This window comes from Zonotrichia leucophrys, chromosome 13, assembly GCF_028769735.1.
Source record: "Zonotrichia leucophrys gambelii isolate GWCS_2022_RI chromosome 13, RI_Zleu_2.0, whole genome shotgun sequence".
NCBI lineage: Eukaryota > Metazoa > Chordata > Aves > Passeriformes > Passerellidae > Zonotrichia > Zonotrichia leucophrys.
This window is the reverse complement of record NC_088183.1, coordinates 4,826,200-4,849,443: the sequence shown is the minus strand read 5'-3', so window position 1 is coordinate 4,849,443 and position 23,244 is coordinate 4,826,200. Positions and strand designations below refer to the sequence as shown.

Below are 23,244 nucleotides of genomic sequence, written 5' to 3'. Positions count from 1 at the left end.
GAGGACAAGCAGCTTCTGGCAGAGCTGCCTTTGCACTGGTGCTGCTCTCACTCTGCTCAGGCTCATTTACCTCTGATTTTTGGCTAGCATGCCCTGTAAAATACTAGCTAATAATAATCATGCTTTTTGCTCTGTGGCAGGCCTGCTTTCTGGATAAGTATCCACTGACAGTTTGCTGCCTAGCAGAGAGGAAGAGGAGGGCAGCCAACAGTTGATGTGGAAAATTAATTATGAACTGCCATCCTCCTGCCATGTAGTTAAGGCAGTTGTGCATTGCAAGCTTTACATCCAGCTGTGCATTTCCTTCCTCACATAGTGGGAATGTTGCCAGAACAAAGCTTAGTGGGAGAATGTCTCATATGGGACTGATCACTCAGGATGCTCTGGAGCCTTTACTGCTCTGCTCTCAGCTGTGACACCACCCAAGGAGTAATTTTTTGCCTTTTATTGGAGGAATGTTTTGCTTAATTGTGCATCCAAGTTGATAAAGATTTGTGTGTGTGGTGGGGAAGTCACCCGTGTCACCTCTGCAGTCAGGGAGCAACATTTTTGTGTTCCAGTGTAGTGGTAACATTCAAGTTTGGAGGAGCTGCAGCTTTTTTATATTTTCATCCTTCAGTATGACATATTTACTCATAATGATGCTCAAAAAGTGTCCTTGGGAGGGGGGAGTTTGACAGGCACCAGGCAGCCCTGGGAATGCAATTACCCAAAGGAGCAGCTCTGTCCCTGGACAACCTCTATCCTAATGATCACAGGCATTTGCTGGAAGCCCCAGCACCGTGGGCAGATCAGGAGCTGTTCTGGTCTCATAAATGAAGTCTGGCTCCCACCACCTTGGGCTGAGCCCAGCAGAGCCCAGTCTGAGTGCCGGAGATGCCCTTCCTCAGGGAGCCCTTTAGGATTTGTGAAAGAGTCTGAAAGAGGGAGGGCTTTGGAAAGCCCTGACAAATCTTCAGTGGCTATTTGGGCTGAGATAAAGAATTGAGTATTTGGTGTAACTTTCCTGGATGAAGCCTTCGTTTAGTTCAAAGGGTATTGAAGGGTGTGGTGGAAACAGCCTTGCAGAGCCACCACAGTAACAGGTGTGAGGTGTTATGGACATACTTTTCTCTATAACTGTGTTTCTTCAGACCAGAAAAACCCTTTTGGCTGCTGAGGTTTTCAGTACCAGAAGTCTCCACTTTGTACATTTTTATTACAAAATTCATTGTCATAGTTGCTAACTGATGTAATGGTTAACTGAGGGGTGATCTCCAAGAAATACCAAAGATTTTGTAAAGGGCCAAATTGCTGCCTGGGGGAAGTCACTGACTCAAATCATGATAGTGTGAACCTTATCCTCTTCCTGAGCTCTGCCTCCTGATTGACATAAATTCTACTTTCTTTCTAGTGCCGTCATGCTGATTTTTTGCAGCCAGGGGACTGTATTTGGAAGCACAAACCCGTTGCACAGGTTTAGATGTGCTGCAAATAATTGTGAATGTCTAATGAAGGGAAGCTAAAACATTCTGAAAATGTTTGGAAATCAGAGGGAATGTGTGCAGCCAAGCGTTAGCTGTGAATGGAGAGTTCTCGTTGGCATCGTTTAATGGGAACTTTCCAGCTCCCGGTTTTGTGGTGAATATGTTGATAACAGCAAAACCAAAAAGGCAGGGTTGCTGTAGGTGAATGGAAGGAGCCTTTCACCTCTGGGGTAAAAGGGACAATGAAGTGAGCAGATTTCTGTTTATGGCTGACACCCCCTCAGTCTTTGCCTTCAGTTACTGGGAAGGGGCCAGCAGAGACCCCACAGCACTGACCTCCTCTAAACAAAGTTGTCTTATTCCTTCACAACACCAAACACCATCTGTTTTTACTCCTGGCTGTCCAGGAAAAAACATGGAAAATATTTTTTACCTTTTTTATTTTTTGTCTCTCTCTCTGTTAGTCGGGTTAAGGTAGTTCCATTTATATCTCTCCACACAAGCTCGGTGCCCTTGACATGAGTGGCCAGATGCCTTTTTGTCCTCCTCAGGAAGTGGTCCCTGACCTTTGTGGAGATTCCCCTCTTCTTTTCTTCCCAGTGCTGCTCTGCTTTCCAGCCTCAATGCAGTGTGAGAAGGAACACTTCAGTTTTATGTTAGATGTTCTATAAAGACTTGGGCTTGAGCAGCCATCAAATTGATGTGCACTCAAGCTGTGCTGTGATGCCATCACCCACGTGGATGGAGAAGCTGAAAAATCAAAGCATTCTGAATGAAAAAGCACCATGAGGGTTAAGACTGTGCCATTTGCCTGGAAGTCCTTGTGCCTCTGTCAGGTATTGGAGGTTGTCAGCTTCTTTCCTTCTGCCCAGTCATATTCTGGTGGGTCTGCACCAGCATGCTGGAAATATAAAGATAATAAAGAGAAAGAGGAAATATAAATATAATAAAGATAAATCCAGAAGTTTTCTACAAATTCTTTTGCATTTTATGTGTTAGATTGGGTAGGAAAGGTGGTGCTTGATTGGCACTGTAGGGTAACACCTCGCAAAGTGTCCTTGAGTTTATGTCTGAAATAGGGAGGTTGTGAGTCCTTCTCTGCCCTGTTGTGCTGCCCCCAGGGGTGACACCAAAACACAGAGGATCACTGCAAGTTTCCCCTTGGAATGCTCTTAAAAGGGGGAAAACCAACAAAAATAAAAGGTCTTTCTGCTTAGGAAGGTTTGTTGGCACCTCTCCTTGGCTCAGGAGCACAGGGGGTGGGCAGCCCTGCACTCTGCTTGCTTTCTGTCTGGGAGGAATTTCTAGTTGTTAATGATTAATTCAAACGTTTCTTGTCATGAGTACAGTCTGCAGAGAGTGATAAATCTGTGGTGGGTTAGAGGTGGAGGTTGCTCAGTGCTGACAATTAGTTTGAGCCACAGGCTTTGCTTTCATTGGCATTTTCACAGAATTAACCTGGACCTTGTCAATTAAAATCCAGACACATTTTGATGAGGGACATCTTCTTCTAATGATAATTGTAATAATATCACTTTTCTTCATTTAAAACCTGTCAGGCAGGCCATGTTTCCTGCAAAATAAGTGCCCAGTTTTCACATTGCCTAAATAACTAGGAAGTATCTTTCAGATTTTTTTTGAGCTGACACTTCATCACCAATAACCAAAAGCATATGAGGCCAGAGCTGTTAATCTTGGAACACTTACCAACTTCAGTCAAGGTAATTTGACTTTATCTGCTAAAATAAGCAGGTTTATTAGCCTTCACTTTGGAGGCTAATAAACATTTGATAATTGCCTCAAGTCGTTGATGGGGATTTATCCTATTTAGGTCTTCTATTTGACAGTGTAGCTCCAGAGCATGTCCTAGGCAGTGATCCATTTCCTCAGCTCATGTGTTCATTAGGTGGGGGAGGAAAGGTTGATTAAGGAACTTGTCTGAGTTGCACAAGTCTGCAGTAGAAGTAACCCTGGAAATCCTCTGTTCTTGTATATTAACTGCAGTGGTTTTATTTGTGTCTGTAAATACATTTAGAATCTCTCTCATGCCACAAAAATGGCTATTTAATAGTTGCAATAGGATGGTATATCAGGTTTCAATTAGAAACCCATTGTGGTTTTATTTTAGCATAGCATGAAAAATAAAAAAAGTGAAAACAATGTTTAGTTTTGCATGGAGAAATACTTTTCATTTCTCTGAATGGTGGTTCATGAGTGAAATCCTTCACAAATAGCCAGAGTAGGGAAGCAAAAAACTCTATCAAGTAGAACTATCTAGACCTTGCAGTGTGTCTGATCTGAGCTTGTCCATGTGGGTGGAAAATGCTGCACTTTATTAAAACTTGCTTCTGCTCTGGTCCTTCTCTGAGAAGTGTAGAAGAACGAACTCTGATTAATTATGAGCACCTCTAGGTGATGCCATAATATAAGTAACAATAACCCACCTTATTTCTATAGCAGCTGGAAAAATGTCGCCAGTTTTTTGTAACAAAACTCTTGTTTGTTTTGTTGTTTGTTCAAAACTCTGGACATAGCATGGACTCTGAGTAGGAGATCCAGGCACAAAATACTGCACTGAAGAATGATAACTGAGAACTAAATGGGCTTGGGCTCCTGTATTCTAGAATAAGTTCATAGTTGTGCTTTCAGTCAATGCAAAGAGGAATCCACCTCCTCTGTGGCAGAGCTTTTCTCTTTGCAGTGTGAACTGGCAAGCCTGTAATCTGCATTCTGGGAAATATGGAAATCACATTTACAACAGCATAGCTTGAAGGCTGTAAATATTATCAGATATTTTTTCCAGTGAGCCTTCATCAACGGAGCTGTGTATCTCACTGCTCTCATTTTTTTAAGAGTGCATTTGGGGTGATCAATAAAACCTGACCTACCTTTGCAAGTTAAAGAGGCCTGATTTTAAATGGCCAGACTTAAAGAGATTAAGATTTGCTAACAGTGATTTAAAGTGCAAGCAAGGTCCATTTACATGCCATTTCTTTTCCACTTTTGAGGTTTGAATTGCAAAGGAAAACGGGTCATGTTGGACATTAAAGCATGGAAGTGGAAGCTGATGCCCTGTTGAACATATCTTTATGTGGGGGCTGCCTTACTACCCTGCATTTCACTGTGTCTTACTGAAAACATAAAGTAATTCCTGGCTGTGGAGCACACCTAACTGTTCAGAGCGAAGACTCTGTGAATTCAGACTATAAACAGTATTTCTTGTTTGGTGCTTTTGATTTCTGGGAGATGCCCAAGGGGGAAAAAAGAATGTGCAAGAAACAAACAAACAGACACAACATAATAAAAATATATATCTGCTGTTTAACCCTTGGAGTAGATTGTGGAAGTGGAGGCTGGAAGAGCAGCACTTCCCTGCAATGCAGGTCTGGCTGGGCACGAGGAAGGGATGGATTGGTAGAGCTTTTATTTTCCCACCTCATGACTTTTAAGCATTTAATTTAAGAACTTGAAAGCCACATGGAATGGTCTTGTGTCATCAAAGACAGGTTTGGTTACACAAATGAAATATTTCATTGCCTTAAAGTTAGTCTGAAAGGTGTTGTAATAAGCGGGTCAGTGAGTCAAACATCCTGAAATAAAACCTCCTGGCATGAATGCTGTATCCTGCAGACATTATTTCTGTTACAAAGGACTGCTTGAGAACATTTTAAGTATTTTTGTGACACTTGTTTGTCATAACCACCCAGCCATTGGTCCATTGGGCTAGTTCTGATTACTGTGGTATGTAGTGTGGTGCCTCTGGAGATTCCAGCTGAGTTGGGTGTAGCACCTGATGTAGTACCTGCATCTCCTGATGGTGTGTCTCAGTTTCACACAATCACAGTGTGCCAGCTGCTCTTCCTCTCCCCTGCACGGTTCATACTGTGAGCAAGAGGAGTGTGGACTCAGTGAGAGCCATCAGAAGTTGCTCAGATGTCTCCGTTGTTTCACATGGAGCTTGTGTGCATGAGTTTTGCCTGTAGGCTTGTGTGCATGCATGCTCATACTCTGTTGGACTAGTTATTAGTAAAAATTATCATTAATTTTGTCCCTAAATGGTTTTATCTCTCTCTACGGCCCTTGTTTGAGCCCTGCTATGCTCAGAGCTGGGGAGTGAGGTTGCACATGACAGTCCTTGGCCCAGGGAGCTTTTTTATCAAAAATCAGAGTGCAGTGGGAGGAGGAGGCAGGGATTGCCAGGCAGGGTGGAGGCGACAGATGGAGCACAGTGGTGCAGATGAAGGATGTGCTGAGCTTGGTGTGTTGTGGGGCATCAATGATCAAAACTCCTCTTTGTTGTGGTGCCTGTACAAGGCTCACAGCAATCAGGGATTTGGTTTGCTGAGGCTAACTCCTGCCTTGTTAACTACTACCTCTTGATTATTTCTGTCTATATCCATCTGCTGCCTCTTTGCTGTTAGATCTGCAAATTCCTTAGGGTTCACACAGCTTTTTCTTTCAGTTTTTGTGCACTACTGAATTCCGTGGGGTTCTGGCCCAGGGTTAATGCTGGGAGCTGTTATCAGTGGCATTTGCACATGAAAAATAAGGCATTAGGAAAACAATTATTTTTACGTCCTGATTATCTTTATTTGCATTCCAACATCTTCTGAATCTTTGAAACTGAAAACATTATTTAAATGAAAGATACATGATTATAATTATTGTCATAATGTTCTGTAACCACAAATAGGTCAGCGCAGGAAATGAAATTTTTTTGGTGTGTGGTTGTTTATATATATATACACACACACATCTGTATTTGTCTGGCAGGTAGATTTTATCTTACAGCCTCTGGCTGTTGCTTTCCTAGGTGCTTATTCATATTTAATTGAGCTCCCCCGTGTATTTGCATACATAAATACACACTTGTTTTTAGCACCTGTCTGCATCTTTTAATTCTAGATGGACCCTGAGGCTGCTGGCTCTGGGGCTTGTGCATCCCCAGGTAGATGGGTGTTGCATGTTGCTCCTTTTTCCCAAGCCCTGAGCCCGTGTCACACTGACCTGCCAGCTGAAGTTTCCCCTGCTGGCACCACGCCACAGCCAAGTGCTTTCAGCGAGTTCTCAGCCATAATCCCGAGCTGATTTCTGGGATGCAATTCACTGCCACGGTTATCATATCAAAAGGGGAGTGATTTACATTTCCTGCACGTCTCTGTGTTGCCAGCCCCAGAGGATGCTGCAGAGAGAAAGTTAAGGCAATTTGATGAAATAAGGAAAATGAGCCTATTTACAGCGTTGCATCTTACGCTGTGGAGGAATTTGATACAAAGTTGGCATTAAGTACAAATTTAGGCTGTGCACTGAGATTATTTTGGGGACTTTATTTGGCTCCCAGGGAAAAAAATAGGAAGATTGTTCCTGAAGACTGAATGCGTGGAGAGCTGTGTACTTGGCTTTGTGTGCTGCAAAATAAATCTTTATCTTGATTTCTTATTGTGTTGCCCCTTAAAGTCTCTCTCTTCTCCTGATATTCATCGAGAGCAGTGTCTGCATAACCTGTTATCTTTGGGTTTTATCTGACCCCCTCAGCCCTCTGCAGTTTCCTCACTGAAAAGGCATTGAGCAATCATGCCAGCATCATTTGTACAAAGTGAAACACTTTATGCTGAGGTATTTTAAGCACGTTCCTACTGGAAATGCCATAGGAATGGCAGGGCTGCAGCGTTTGCTGCTGCTGCACATTCAGCTGCCCCCATTTGTATGCAGGAGCACACACAGTGGTGGCTTCACATTCATTTCCTGTGTATCAATTACTTATTAGTAATCCACAAGCCCAATTAAAGAGCTGGAGGTGGGATGTAATGCTGAGAGTGTGGCCATGCCTCTCCTGTTGGAGGCTGGAGAGGGAAGGGATGTATCTGGTGCAGGTGACAACTGGTGCTGTTATCTCTGAGACAGATTCCTGTGCTCTTGTCTAACTTTGGCTTAATTTCCTATTTTTTATGAGCATCTTTCTTGGCTGTATTGACTGTGCTGTGATGAGGGGTTGTGTAAAAGCAGTACTTAGGGAGAACAGGGCAAAGCACTCTTAGATTTACTGCACCTTATCTTTGTCATTTGAGGTTTTGATATTGTATACTTGCAGCTGCAAATGCAAAAATATGTGCCATAAGTTTCATAAGCTTTCCAGAAATGGCAGCAACTCCTCTGCAGGGTTTGTAGTCCCAGGTCAGGGTTTTTTTTAGGAATTGGTGAGTACAGGACAAAAAATTCAGCTTCAGACTGTTCTGGACAGGGTATGCTCTGCTTCTCATTTCCTTCCTTGCATTTCAGCAAAGAAATATCTTTGCTCTTGCCTGTGTTTTACCTGCCTTTAAAAGCTTTGAAGGTTTGCATAGTTCTCACTTAACTTCAGCAAATCCTTTAAAAGCAGATCACAGAGACTGGCCACACCAGGAAAATATCACCGTGTCACCTTGGTTAGTTTGGGTGCCTGACCTCCTCTTCCTCCTAACTTTGACTACTGCTTCTTGTCATCTTTGATTTCATCTTTCTCTCTTCTGTTTTTCCCCCTTTCCCTTTACTGTCTGTGAAGATTTGCACTGCCTGATGCCATCACCTCTCCACACTGCTTGAATCTCAATGCAGGTGCCCTGGGACGAGATTACTCTCACCCTTCAAACTGATACGTCTCTTTTAATGTATGATGTCCAAAGTGAAGACCATTCCTGGATGCTGGGAATTAAAACCAACATGTTCACATGTTGCTTTATCCAGACAAAATGAAAACCTAGTGGAAGTCAGATGGCAGTGTTGGTGCTTGGCTGGCATGCAGCAGGCCGGGGCACTTTGCTGTGCAAGCAATCACTGATGAAAAGGGAAGCTCTGCGCTTTTCTTCTGTCCCTCTCCTTCTTTTTTTCTCTCTATTCTACTTTTTTTAAAGAACTGATTTCCTTAGGGAGTTGTTAATGCTCAGGGCTTTTTACCCTGACATTTTGGACAATGATGTGACAACACAAGTGCATCTATTACTCTTCCTCTGGAAGCTGACTGAAGTAAGGACTTGATGGATAATGGCCACATTTTCCAGCAGCACCTGATGTACATGTGAGAAGAATGACTGAGTGACCTGCATATAAAACCAGACAGTGTCAGGCACAAAGTCTGAGCTCAGAACTGGGAGGGAAGACTGAGAACAAGAACTTCCCATCATGAGGTCCTTATTTTGCTCCCCTTCTCTCCTGCAGGAAATGTGGTGCTGTGTTGAGGCAGTGCAGGCTGTGATGTGGGAATGTGTCATCTCCTTCATGGGAAGGGGCAGGTTTGTGTGGCATGGGCAGCTTTAAGAGAAGGAGGCTGCACACCTGGAAATGGAGCATCACTTCACCTTTGGTTGCTAAAGAAAGCTGATTCTCCCCTGCCTTGAGTAGTCAGTTTACAAATTGAATGTAAAACAGCACTGGCTGGATCTTGCATTCTGTGCTGCTCTGGTGGCCCTTCAGGGAGAAGGGAAGAGAGCTGGAAGCGCTTGGGGCTGGTTGGGGCTCTGGATCTGGAAGTCACAGGCCAGTGGAGCAGTGAGGTGTGCTGGTAGGATTGTGTGCCCTTGGTGCTTTGCTGTGTGCTGTAGAGCTTTTGCTTAAGCTGATACTGCTCTGCTTTATATTCTGCCATGCTGACTTGCTGAAGCTGATTCTGAACTCGTGCAGCTGGGGAGGAAGGGGAGGAAGGGGGGTTACAGTGGCAGAGCTGGGTGCTCCCCTCCCTGTTCCCCAGCACATCACTCAGGCACAATCCCATTGATCCCTGACTCGTGTTCCTCCAGTTTCTCTCTCTGCAACACCACAATGAGAAGTGATCAAGGGTTCAAGTAGTTCTCATGGAACGGAGAAGGAGAAGTGTAGGCAGCAGGGCAGGACCATGTGCATTTGGCAGCAGGAGCACAGGGAGTGGATGGATGGCAGCTCTGCCCTCACCTGTACTGTGCTCAGGAGCTGCCAGAATGCCCAAACCTTTCCCCTCCTGATCTGCTCTGGGGTATCATCAAAGTGCATTCCGTTATGTACTTTCTTCTTTTAATGACTTTAATAATTATTAGCTGAGCTTTTAGGCTCAGGGAGTAGCTCGCAGGTGAGGAGTGCTTTACTAAAGTCCATTGCATTCATGATGTTGGAGCAGCCCAAGCTACAACTGTGCCTCCGGACAAGAATGTGCTCCAAGCAGACCTTGAGTGTTGAAGTTTCATGGAGGACACACTCAAAAATATTTGTGAACCACCAGGAAGTTGTAGTGTGCCAACAGAAAAAAATAACATAGTGGAAAAACTAATCTGAGGTTGAGTATGTGTTTCTGGAACATATTTTCTGGGAATAAATTCATGCCTTCTCTGTGCTTCAGATTTTCCATCTTGCCAGGGGCACTCCCTCACCCTTACCTGGGATTTGGGAAAACTGAGTAATTTTCCAGATGTGAGGTAGTCAGGGGCCACTCTGGAGACACCAGAGAACATCAGGCAGAGAAATCCGAGTGCCTTCTGTAGCAGTGCCTGCTGTCATGCTTGTCCTTCAGTTTGTCTAAGGCAGAAGTGTCTGCAAAACTTCCTTTTCTCTCCCTCATGTAGCTTATAATTGCAGTGCCAGTTGCCTCACATGGAGTAGGGTGCTCCTGTTTCAAACAACAGAAAAACCCCATAAAATATTCTCCAAAGAAATGATGATACCCCATGTTCCTTATTAGCAAAGATTGTGCCAAGAAATATGTGGCTGTAACAAAGAGGCTGAGAAACATCCCCGGTGTCACAGCAGTAAAACAGAATTGCACTGGCACACCCAGGCACACTCTTGCACGCTCTGGCACACCCAGGCACACCCCTTTGAAAAAAATGAACTCACATCACATGCACAAACCTCAAAATGTCTTTTTTTGGTGGTTTGTGGGTTTTTTTTGGTTTTTTTTTTTTTTTTTTTTTTTTTTTTTTACAGAGACAGGCAGAATTACTTTCAAGCAGGCTCTGGTGTTTTTACCAAACGTGTTGGAATATTGCACTGACGTGGGGACCTGTTGCTTCTCCATCCCAGGTTAAATGACTGTTCAGGTTTCCTGTCACACTTGGGCATTGCCACAGCAGGACTCCTGCCAGGATTCTGTACCTGCTGCCTCTATGTGTAAGAGTATTATTTATTAGCTGTGGCTGGAACAGGGGCTCTGTGTTCCCAGGATGTAATCCTCTCTCCCACTGCAGGAAAGGTGCCCTCAGAGCCCTTGCTGCCTCCGGTTGTGGTCCCTGTGAAATGGGAGCAGTGATGTTCTTTCATATTGCTCCATCCTGGAACAATGAGTTGCTGCTGTTCAAAATGGGCCCATTTTCCAAGAAAAATAACAGTAAAAATAGATAATTTTCTGAGCTTTCAGCAAGTGCAAACCTGCTTCCCCAATAACTGAATATAAATTTCCCTCTAATTGTGGGTGTTTTGAACCTATCTTGGTCCTTAGAATAGCCCCTGATTGGTAAGGAGGATTTTCAAAGCATTAATCACCCAGTTCCCTGTGGCTTTTGGCAGGAGTTTAGTGGCTGATTTCCCTTTGTGGCTTTTCTGTTAATCTCTCCTTGACCTCCTCCATCAAGCAGACTCAAGGGTTTAACATCCAACCTCTCCCAGTTCCAGGGTGGTGGATGTCCATGGACAGCCCCAACCATGGCACAACAGAACCACACAGTGGTTCTAAACTCAATGAACCACTCTGGGCTGAGCAGGACTGTTACACTTGAGCTCTTTGTTACTCTGTGAGGAAGGAAAATGGCTTAGTTTTAGGTTCAGTTGTTATTCTGGGCTCCTATGAGAGTTAAAATTTAGATTTTTACACTGGCCAAAGTGATTGTGAAGGTGAACACTTCTGAATGTGGGAAAAGCTTCAAAAGGCCGAGTATTTGGTCAATTAGAGGGGCTGTTGCTGGGAGGTTTTCTTGCAGGATTTTGGTCTCACACTCTGGTCCAGAGCTGGTGGAGATGAGGGGATGGGCAGAGAGCCCAATGTCTCACCTGGATCTGTACCCATTCAGCTTTTGGAGCCTGCTGGGCACAGCCTGAGCATTGCTCTCCTACCCTGGTGCAGTGGGAGATTGCAGATGGCAAAGATTTGGAGAAATCGGTTTAGTTTGAAAACAAATCTCCTTTTCTCCTCCAGATAATTTCTGTTTATTTTTGAAGGGAGAAAAGCAATCAGGCAGCTAAAAACAGCATAGACATGACAAGTTGGTGATGCCTGGCCTATTCCAGAAGGCTTCCTTGTGTGTAGTACAAAGTGTTTCTGTTTGTGCAAATGAATTACTAAAAAAGAAAAAAGCTCATAGCCTTTTGGAAGCCATGCTGAGACTGAAACTGCCAAAGAGGGGAGGAGGGAAATATCCCCAAATGGCTGAAATGGTGCTGATGCCTCAGGTTTGAGCTTTTATACTTTTCAGATTCAGCACTGCTTTAGTGTGTGGGTCTGAGCTTCATATTAGGGCATGGTGAGCTCTATGCACAGAGTAGGGAGACAAAACAATTCCTGCTCCAGCTGGGGACAAAGAACAAATGATTCAAATCTCAGCCCCAAAAGCATAAACAACATGGGCTGAAGAGAGAAAAACAAGAAGGACTGGACTGAATGGGCTAGAGCTATAATTGGACAATTAACTCCAATATGCTGATGTGTAGGGGGATACAGCATGGGTAAATGAAGGTGGTGTAGAATGGAATCTTATCCCCCAACAAGTTACAGCTGAACCAATTACTAAAGATTAGGAGCAGGCCTGATCTTAACAAGCCACACCTGTAGCCAATAAGAACAGTACTATAAAAGAGTGGATTGGTGTCATCTGGAGTCAGATGGCTGCTGTAAGGATCAGGAAGAGTCTGTGCTTAGAGGAGCTGCCTGTGAGAAACACTGAGGAGGTATGAAACTCTGGTGATATGGAATCCTTGCACTATAATGATATAGGACTCTTGATATATAAGATGATGCTAACAGACCAGAACTTCTAAAAGTGTGAGACCTGTGATCAGTTTTCCATTTTGGGACCATTTTGGGTTCATCTTGGGTGTAGCCCTGGCTGGGCTCTTGTGCTGCCCAAGGTGGTTCTGTTGAGGTCTCCTGATAAATCCTTACTGTATTCTTTAGCTCTGTCTAGTCTCTCTTCTGGGTCAGCCTTCCCAAGGCATCAGTGCGTGGTGTCACCTGGGGAGGAGCACTGGCTTGCAGGGGATCATGAGAAATTGCTTGGGCATCAGAGCTGGGCTTCAGCCAAGCAGCCCACCTGCACTGATGCTGGAAGGAGGGTTTTTCCCTGTTTTTCTGAAGGTGGAGAGGGAGCTGACACTGCTGGAATGAGCTGTAATGGGCCATGCAGGGCAGAGGGAGTGTGAAATGCAGCAGGGCACCAGCTGGCAGTGCTGATAGCCCTGTGAAGGGAAATGTTTGCAAGTGAGAAGAGATGAACGTGTGGATGTGCTTGTAGGATCCTTGTTACCGTGTTATCGAGGATCTCCAGGGACAAAATAGCCACTCATGTGTGGAGGTAAACAGACACACACTATGTATAAATAATGTGTGCAAGAGCAGCTTCTGAATGCAATTCCCATCATTATTTAAAAACCTGCTACTTAGGCAAATTATTATAATTCCAGTGACACTAACTAATCCATCAGTAATTAGGATGGGAAATGGGAATAAATTCCATGGAAATGATCTTGATATTTCACCCATCCAGTTGTACAGTAGTCTTCTTGAAAAATAAGCTGTCATTTGCCCAAGGTTTTTTTGGAGGGCTATAATTTAGCTGATTAAAAAAAAAAAAAAAAGGCAAAACAGGAAAATTCCCCTGGTGATCTCTATGTTGGGTTGAGAACACTTAAGTTTAGAATAATACAATTAGCAGTGCTTTTGCTGTATCTTCTCTTAGCATAGCTGATTATGTAAATACTGATAATAATTCCATCTTCTCTTGGCACCATTGGCATCCTGTGGGCTCTGTCCTTCCCAGGCTCAGTGAAGCCTCGTGGCTGCTGTTTTACCAGAGATGCTTTTGCTGCTCCCTTTGGAGAGCTCCTCCATAGCATTTCAATCTTTCAGAACTTTTTCCATGAGTAACAGGAAGTGCAGGTGTATTTATTAGAGCTGGGGGTGTTTATCCTGGAGAAAAGGAGACTGAAGGATGAACTTATTGCTGCCTACACCTGCCTGGAAGGAGACTGGGGGAGGTTGGGGAACATCATCCTGTACTGAGTATCAAGTGATTGGATGAGAGGAAATGGCCTCAGTTTGTACCAAGTGAGATTCAGGTCAGGATTTAGGTAGAATTCCTTCACCATAAGAGTTGTCAAGCCCTGGAATGGGCTGCCCAGGGATGTGATTGAGTCACCATCCTTGGAGGTCTCTAAAAGCCGTGTAGATGTGGCACCTGGGGACATGGTTTAGTGATGGATTTGGCATTCAGCGCTGGGGTTGTGCAACATAGCTCAGTATACCTGCCTTGAAGTAAACACAATTTGCCAAAATAACAGCGGGGTGTTGGGAGAAACAGCTTGTGAAACCCCTTGAGTGGTGTTTCCAAGTGCTGGGAGCTTTAAAATTCACCCTTTTTGATCTGCCAGCCGTGTGGCAAAGAATCCTATTTTTTACATACTCCTAAATATGCCAGAGGAGTCAGCTCCCTGTATAGGAAAATGTGCTTTGTAATACCAGTTCCAGTATCTTGCACAGAACCTGGTAATCAAGTGGGTTTGTTCCTGGGCTTTTCTCTCTCTGGGGAGTAGATTATCAGACCTCTTTCACTGGCAGCCCCAAACAAGTTTAAATACCTGTGTTGGAGGAGTGAGGCAAATGCAATTCCTGCCTTACACTGCCTGCCCCTATTGAAGCAGGTCACTGTCAATGAAAAACTCTCTCACTAACCTTTAAAAATGGGTTTTTCTGTGCTTCTGGTTCTGCTGAAGGGTAAAGTTGTACAGTAATTGAATTGGTGGGGCATGCAGACTGGAATTTTGTGGGATGAAATTACAGGGCTGTAATAAGTTGTCTCTGTTTTCCCCACTCTTCCCTCTATTCTATCTTTTTTCTCTGCTTTACCTTCTCTTTATTTCTGGTGTTGGAATTGATATCTGAAAAGTTTTAAGTGATTTAGTGAGGGAAGTTGAAGTTGTGATTCAGGAAAATTTGGATTTTCAATTTGTTTTGAACTCTTTACATCTTGGAGCCCTGGTCAACTCTGCTGGCTAAATTATGTTGAAGCAAACATCTTGTTTAAAAAGCCAACCCAAAATCCTCAGTAGAACAGGACATCTCTTACAGAGAGAGCCCTTGGAATGTAGGGGAGGAATTCTGAGATCCCTCTGTCACAGCAGGAGAGGGAGTTTTGGTTGAATTCAAATCCTTGGGTCCTCCACGCTGGGTCTACAGGCAGGAAAAGTTCCCATTTGAAATTTGTGAGTAAGGATGTGCACAGCTGCTTCTTCCTCCTCAGATTTTAAAACCTTACAGGGCTTTTTTTTCCTTTTGCCTGCTGTATCAGAGGTTGTTCAGCTTCTTTTTTTAGGATGTGTTCCTTTCCTGATAAGATGCCTGATTCCAGTGCCTCTCTCAGCAGGCAAAATTGCTTGAAGGTTTTAGTTTTAATTCAGGAAAGTTTCTTGGAGCATCCAAGTTGGGCAGTAGCAGATACCGTCTCAGTTCTCTTTCTCCCCAAACTATTATAATGCCTCCTACATTTTTTCAGCTGTAACATACTTTAAATGAGCTATGATTCTTGCTAAAATATCTGGGAATGTTGAACAAATATGATATATTGCATCACTGAACAAAACTGTGCTTTCCTCTTCATTTTTTTCCCTCTGTTTTGTTTCATCTGTTTGCTCATATCTTTCCAAAGTCAAAAGCCAAAAACTCACCTCAGCAGTGCCCCACCAGACCTGCACTGACCTAATTTCCAGGAAGCCCAGAACTAAATCCCCATTTATTCAGCATGCGCTAAACCAACAGAATCTGCTTTCCAAATACCAGATCAATTGTGGGTGTTGGAACAAGAGATTGAGTTTCATCAGGGTTTGTCTGGGTGAAATGAGAACCAGGTCTCAGGCAATGTGGTGCCTCAAACTGAGGTGAGAAAAGCCCTCAGGGGACAATTCTTCAGAGCATGTGGCTTAGGATTGCAAACAAAGCAACAGGTTTCTGATTTTTTTTCTTTTTAGGACAAAAGTATGCTATGCTTTGTGTTTGGAGGAGAGGTGGTTACACACAAAAATAAAGGAAAAAATTAAAATAAATGATGCTGTGATCAGATTTCCTAACTACAGCAGTGTGTAAAAGTCCTGAACACTGAAGAGTCGTGTGAAGGAGGCAGAAGACAATCAGGGTTTGTTCCTTGGCAATATTTGCTGAACTACATTTCTCTTGACATTTTGGCTTCTCAAAGCCTTCTCCTACTCCTCCTTCACCTCCTGCCTCAGCCCCTTTGGCCATTGCACCACATTGACCCAGCCTTTCCCGAGCTGTCCTTGGCTGCCACTGGCAATAAATCCCACTGCACAAACCACAAAGGTTCACACACACCCTACCTTCAATTCCTTTTTAAAAAGCAAATTCGGCTGTGACATCATTTTTTCCCCCCCCAGTATTTGCTGGGAGTCTGCACTAGGATTTGGAAGTAGGGCTGAAAGTTTTAGATCCAGACAAGCACCTCTCCTTTCATTAGGTAATGCCTTTTATTTAGCAATAAATAAATAACTAAATTACAAATCCCTCCTTTTTGGTCTTTCTGCCTCATATGCCTGTGCCACAGCCTTTTTTCCATATAATTAATCAGCCCATATCTCTCATGCAGCTCTGCTTGTCAGCAGGGATTAAAGCCTGACAGTATTTAATCATCTTGTATTTTATAGAAAACTAACACTCTCCCTTTGCTTCCACTTCCCTCCTTTCCCTTTCATTTCCTTCTCTTTTCTGGGTATGTAGCACAGTGTCTGCTCTGTCTAAAGTTTTTATTCAGGGAGTGGCAGGTATAAAATTCCTTTCTTAGCTTTCTTCTTCTGTGACCCATGTAATTCCCTCATGGGATCATTTGCTGTGACATTTTGGGTGTACTGTGACCTAGCCTGTTAGCAGAGGCCCACCACATGCTGAGGCTGTAGGAGTATGTATTGAATCATGTTTTACTGTTATTTTTTTCCCTCAGGAAATAGAGTAAAGCTGTGAGCCAAGTGGGCTGAATAACTAAGCCAATTATTATTTCATGTTTCTGGGGTGATTTGGCTGTTTTGAATATATGTGAGCAGCTTGGACATTGATTCATTTTATTAATTTAGGTATCTCATTAAATGATGGATCTCAATGTTTGACCTGCTCCCAGAGATCCCCTTCAAGGGTAATCAAGGGGTGGAAATGGATCCTTCCTTTAGGCACAATACTTCTATTTCAAGGTATAAATCCCCATGGATAGATGACTCATCTCCTAGAAGGGCTTCTTTGTCTCCATTGATGTTTAAATAAGTTGTCCAAATAGAGATATTTGTGTCAGGGATGTGGAGGGAGATCAGTTGCATGATGAGGTTTGAGTCTTTGCCGCAGGAATTCTGTTCTGGTGTGAGGTGGGAGGCTGAGGGAGCTGTCCATGGTGCCATTGCCTGAATTTGAGCAGTTCAAGGGACTCTGATTTGGTGCTGTGACACCCAGAGGGATGAACCTGAGGGGTTGGCTCCCTACACTAAAAAATGCTCTGTCTCCTTTTTCCAAAGCATGGATTGCTAATTCCTCAGATTTAAAACAATTACTCTCTTAATTTAATTAGACCCCCCCCCTCCTCTTTGGCATGGATGATGTCAGATGTTGCAAGGTCTGTAGATGGAAAGGATTGAATGTATTCTGTTTAATTTGAATTTGTAGGTTAAGTAGTGTTGACCTAGCTTTTATTTGGGAGACTCCCAAGAAATCCCAAGTGCCATCAATGCAAATGGCATTTTGCTTCCCCCACACCAAATATAATGCCCCTGGAAAATGTTTGCTTTCTGCTGCTTTTCTGACATGGCTGTATTGATGGCTGAAAATTGGAAGAGGAAAGGAAAGGGTGAGAGAGACTTAAAACAGTTGAAAAAGCCAATTATTTTCATGTCCTAGGTAAATGTTTCCTTGCTGCAGAAGAAAGTTCTATTTATAACAGGGTTCAGGTGCTGAGAGAGGTCATAGGAGGTAGCAGGGTAAAACCTTTGGCAGATGCTGTTGAGTCCTAGAATATTCTTTTTCCTAATTCAGTTAAGAAGACTTCATCTTCACTGATTCTTGCTGTGGGAGGCAGCTTATTGGCTTTGGCCTCTTTTACACTCAAATGGTGGATGAAATGTTTGGTTACAGTTTTGACAACAAAAGTCAAAGAATAAATCACAATTTTTGATGAGAATTAGGTGTTTTTCTTCATTGACTGAAGTGGTGAAGTGAAAACAAAAAAGAACAAACAGGTCACAAGACAGTGAAGAATGTAATATTTGCTGTTTTCTTTCAGTTCTAACATGGGCAACTTCAGATCAGCAGACTGAAAATCCATACCTAAAAGCAGCCAAGTGGCTCTTAAATGGAATTTGCTTGTGCCAGAAATCTCAGGGACAAATGTTTGTTTTGTGTTGAATGGGCTGTCAAACTAATGATCAGAATAGATCTTTTTGGCCTCAAACCTTTTCATCAATACAGATTCTTCATTTTTCTTCCAAGACTGGCTGAATGGATGTTTATATTTTATGGGAAACAGCAAAACCAGCAGGCTAAAGTAAAAGCCAACAACAGTACAAGAAGTTGGGGCTTTTTTAAGGGGAGGATTTATGATGTTTAAGCCTTGATTTATTAAAAAAAAAAGCACAAGCAGTGGTTTTTAAGCACATTTGCCAAGGAAAAAGAGGTAGAAAGCTGCAAAATAAAAGTTAGGAAGTGATAAATGCAGACATCATTTAATGAAGAAAATTAATTCTACAAGCAGAGTGATACAGAAAGGAAACATCCGTTATTGAGGAAGGGGCATTGAGGCAGAGGACATTTGTCATCTCAAGTGACAATTAGATGAGCTCCAGAAAGAGCAGGGTAAAGGAGGTAAAAATATGCAAGGGAAGAAAATGAGGCGAGGAGAATTGAAGGAATACAGAGCAGACTTTTTCAGGTCTGTTGGCCTGATTTATGCTTTTACACCCTCCTTAGCATACAAACATCCCTGAAACGAAGAGCCTGCTTTGCTCTCATTACTGTGCAGTCCTGTGAGCACCACACTGGGTAAATCTGCTTGGCAGCAGCACCAGGGAGCAGCTGGGGCACTGAGCCATGGGGGTGCCTTGTTCCCTGCCTGCTGTCCCAGGGGCTTGGGCAGGAGACAAGTGGGAGATGGGCTCAGGGTTGTGCCCAAATCTGCTCTGCAGAGCAAAACCCTCTGCAAAGACTCGAGAACACCACGGTCTGTCCCACTGTACTGAGCTCCACTCAGTACATTCACCATGCCTTGCCCTACTGAAAAAATCCAGCTCTGTTTCCTGCAGTGGAGAGATGAACAGAGATGAGAAAATCCTGATTCTCTTGGGGAAAATTCTTCTTTACAAGTTATTTCCTCTGTGTCTCTGCATTTGGGTAATACAAGACCTCCTCTGCACCCCACAGGTGTTCTTTGCACAGGGGTCTCAGGGCATTGGGTGCCATAAATTCTGCCCAAATATTCATGTTTAGAGAAGAGAGGGCTTTATATTTTTGCTCTTAGTATTTTGCATTGGCAAAAGAAATTGGCGGTCTAGTTTCAAATAGAAGTGCCGACAAAATGGATGAGTTTTCTGTTGATGCAATTCAGATGATCCTGATGATTTCTGTCATCAAGGAGCTCTTGTAATCCCCCACTTCCCATGGATTTCAGATGTCTCCCGTGTTCACTGCTGGGTCTCTTCCATTGCCAGAGCCCCTTTGACCCATTTCTCCATGGCTCATGTCAAGGGTAGCTCACAGCAGAAACTTCCAGCGGCTCCTTTGCACAGAGCTCCTGCTCTGGGGGCCCTCTCATTGAGACCAGGATGAATAATTCAAGCCCAAGTTGGGCAGGATGTGCCAGCCAGGCTCTTGTTACTGCAATTCCTTTAGAAGAATGATGATCAAACCTGACACAGGTACTGGGATGTCATGGGAAAGGGGGACAGGGGGGCATCAGTGCTCCCCAGGTGTGCACTCATGCCTCAGGTACCCAGTCCTACACATGTATCAGTACTTTGAAAGAAATCTTTATCTACTCTGTAGAAAATCAGGCAGAGGCATCACCCATCAGGCTGTTTCAGCTTCTAGAAATTTAGTCTGTTTTAAAGATTTTATAGAGAGTTACAAGTGGAAGCAGATTCCTTCAAGATGAACTTGAGCTGTTTATACATATTTTTTTACAGGTTGCTTCTTGTTCTTGGTATGTTTGGGGTAGTTTAAGTGTTGTATGACTGTCAGTGTCAATCTGTGTGTAACACCCTTTCAAGTGGCCAAGTTTGGCAGGAATTGAATGTTCTGCAGAAAAAGGGGCTGCTCAGTCCCAGGTCAAGTAGGGTTGTGAGCTCCAAAGGCTGAGTGATCGTGTGTCAAATACGATCCTGTGCCTGCGGTTTTGATCCAGCTTTCAGCAGTTCTGCACCTGTGATTAGTGCTGTAAAAGAGACAGGAAGGTGGAAAGTCCTGTGGTTTTAAAAGTCAAACTTGGCCCAACTCAACAAGATTCACTTAGGGCCCTTGGGGCTCAATTCTTACAAAAATAAACTTCTCAGAACTGCAAGCCATGAACCTTCCTCTTCTTTTGGGATTAATAAACTTACAGCCTTTGCATGTGAAATGCTAGAAAAGTGAAGTTATTATTTATTTAGTTCTTTATCATTATTTTTTTACTCTTCCTATCTTACTAAAAAAATAACAAATAAAACCCACCAAAAATTGTTGCTTTAGGCACTTTATACAGTAGGAGATATTCAGTCTTGAAGCCAGCAGCTGCAAACTGTGATTGTCCTGTATGGAATGGTTACAGGAAAGATCTGTGCTGTGGTGCTAGGCAGGACAGCTTCAGTATTTTTGGCAGGTGGCAACTTCATGATCTCTTTTCTGTCCAACAGCTCTAAATAAAAGAGAATAATCTTTTTTAGCTGCTAGACTGGAGTTGTTCTCCTCTCTGTGATACACACCAGAGGCAAAGGTTGTGGTCTGTGGCTCTGCTGTTTCAATCCTGTTTATACATCATTTATTTCAAATTAGTGAGACTTAGCAGGAATCCAGAAATTTGCATCTGCTCCAATGTCAGGGCCAAACAGGCAAAAATAGAGCAAAGCCCCAACAACTACTAAGAATCTGGGTAGTATTGCTTAAATACCATTGCTGCTTTCAGGGAATACCTTTATTCCACTTTGTTAGCTGCACCAGCCCTGTGGCCAGGCACACAGGAGGGTGGGAGCTGCCTTTGGGCAGTAGGGAGGGTATTTTCAGCCCTGGGGATGGTTCCAGAGCAGTGCTGGGTTGCAGACACCTCCTGAGGATCTGCCCACTGGCTCTGTGTCATGCCAGGAGCTGCCTGAACAAGGCATTCATTATCCATTCCTGTGCATTCCTGGTTCCAATTAATTTACAAGCTTAATCTTTCAGTTTGGTTATGCAATTTGCTCCATGAAATATGGCTTGTGTTCTTTCTAGTAATGAAAACCCACAAATAATCCCCGTGCCCTAAGTACCTGTCCCCATTATCTACCGCGCTCATAAGCGCTGCTTGCAGAATTATTTTGCCTGGTTAATGTTTGATTTTGTATTTATTCTAATTGCCAGTGTTGCTATTTTAGAAGTTGCCAACCCATTGGTGGATATTGTGATTTAATCCTTTTTTTGCCATCCCCTACAAGCTCCACTTTGCTTGTTTTACAAAGGCATTCTGAGTTCCTGTGCAGACACAAGTGTTCACTGGGGCTGGCCCCTGCTTCCATATGGTGCACATTAATCACAATTCAGCTATGTAAACACAAACCTGCATTTCTTGCTGCATATAGTTGCCCAGCTGAGGCTGAATGAAAGATGTCATTTTTGTAAGTCATATAAACACACCTGAGATTGTGAACACAGTGTAATGTGACTCTGTTCTATAGAACACATCAGTTTGCTAATTAAAAATCTGCTCTTATGGCTGATGCTCGTTTCATTTTATGAAGCCCTGGAATGCTGTTAAGCAGGTCTGGAATGGTGATGTGTGGTTTATTGTTTCTTCTTAAAGTTGTTTCCTGCCTATTTTGTCTGTGATTTCATTGTCTTGAAGAGTCACTCTCTGCTTTTCATTTATGGTTTTCATAGAGTAAATCTGCAAGGATTGTTTATAGTTGAAATGTTCTCAATTGTATATTTCTGAACAGCTTGGATTTAATAGCTGGTTTATGTTTGGAATAAACAAGTAAAAAAAAAAAAGTAAAGGGCCATGAATCAACCCAAGGAAAATACTTACTTGTCTAAAGACTTTGTTTGTAAGAAGGCTGTATACCTTTTAACCCAGAAAATTCATCAATCCTTTTGTCCATGTGTACACTCATCACTTTGCTTTGATTCATGTGTACTTCAGGGACTCTGATGCTTACTCTAGGTGGGAACTATCAATAGAGCTATTACAACAAGACAGAAAGAACACAGCCTGTTTCAAGTATTCAGCTCTTTGGGATTTTTTCTAAAATATTGCCAGTAGATAAGCTGCAGAGTGTTAGTTAGGCATGAAGTTACCCAGATTTTATAAGAGCAGGGTTTAATGTAAAATAACATGTTAGGCTGCAAAAGCATTATTTAAAACTCATATAGCAATATTTAAAACTCATATAGCAGGGAATGTGTGGTTATAGAGAAGGGAGAGACCCATGGGTCATTCTGTCTCTAATAGATAATTATTAATGAAGAACAGCTTGAGAATTTGACATATACAAATACAAAACTTCTGATGTATCTTTCTGTACTATTTATAAGATTTGCTGTGACCAAGAGAGACTCCCACTTTGAGCAATTCTTAAGTGTAAGCACACGAAAAACCTAGTTTTGATCAATAGTTTTTATGGCAAAATCCATAAAACAAAAGAGACCCTTTTTACAATTCAGAACAAATAATTCAGACTGCAAGCCCTGAGACAATTTCTGGTTAAGCTTGGCTGGAGGATGATGCTCTAACATGCAGAGTGGGCTTGTACAGCACTGGCATTTAAATATAATCACAGGAGTAGATGGTTGAGAGTCCAACAAGAGCCACAAGCAACTGAGTAAGTTGCTGGCAAGAGGAGCTGATGGGAAGGACTGCAGTGATTGCAAATGAGGCCTGACCAGGAGGTAATGTGATTAGTGTTCTCTGAGAGCAAAGTACATTGCAGAAATTAAATGAAGCCTGGAGTGAGGTGGAGGTGGGGGAGAAATCCCATCATTCCTCCAGTTTCATAAGAGCTTTATCATTTTCACTTGTGGGTCGTTGCTGTTTTTTGGGGTTTCTTCCCAAGCCTTGTGCTGAGGGTGCTTGAGAGTTATTGTGAGATTTGAAAGAATGCTGAGGTTTTGATCTTGACACGACTGAGAGTCCTTTATAAATGTCAGAGTTGGTGCCTGGAAATCTGGGACGCTGCTCGGCTGCTTCTCTTGTGAGAACTCAGCTAATGAGGCCACCAGAGAGCCACTGCTGAGCAGCCTGGGGTGGTGGCCCTGCTGCATCCAGCCCCTGGAGAGGGAGGAGGCACCTGGTGTGTGATGGCCAACAAACTGCCAAGCCTAATTAATTAATTAATCAGAATGTCTGGCATTCCCAGAACGGGAATGTTT

The 23,244-nt window shown here is 43.1% G+C and overlaps 1 protein-coding gene across 16 annotated transcripts in view; it reads left to right on the top strand.

Annotated features, from left to right (window-relative positions):
* Window positions 1-23,244, top strand: part of SGCD (sarcoglycan delta) — a 492,080-nt gene that overhangs the window by 302,050 nt on the left and 166,786 nt on the right. The window contains exon 1 of one of the 16 annotated variants that reach the window (XM_064724711.1): window positions 12,288-12,347. The exons of 13 other annotated variants lie outside the window; for them this stretch is intronic. The gene's annotated coding sequence lies outside the window, so the exon portion shown is untranslated. Of the gene's footprint in view, window positions 1-12,287; window positions 12,348-23,244 lie in introns of those variants that run through there. 2 more of the 16 variants (XM_064724714.1, XM_064724716.1) reach the window with 2 other exon arrangements.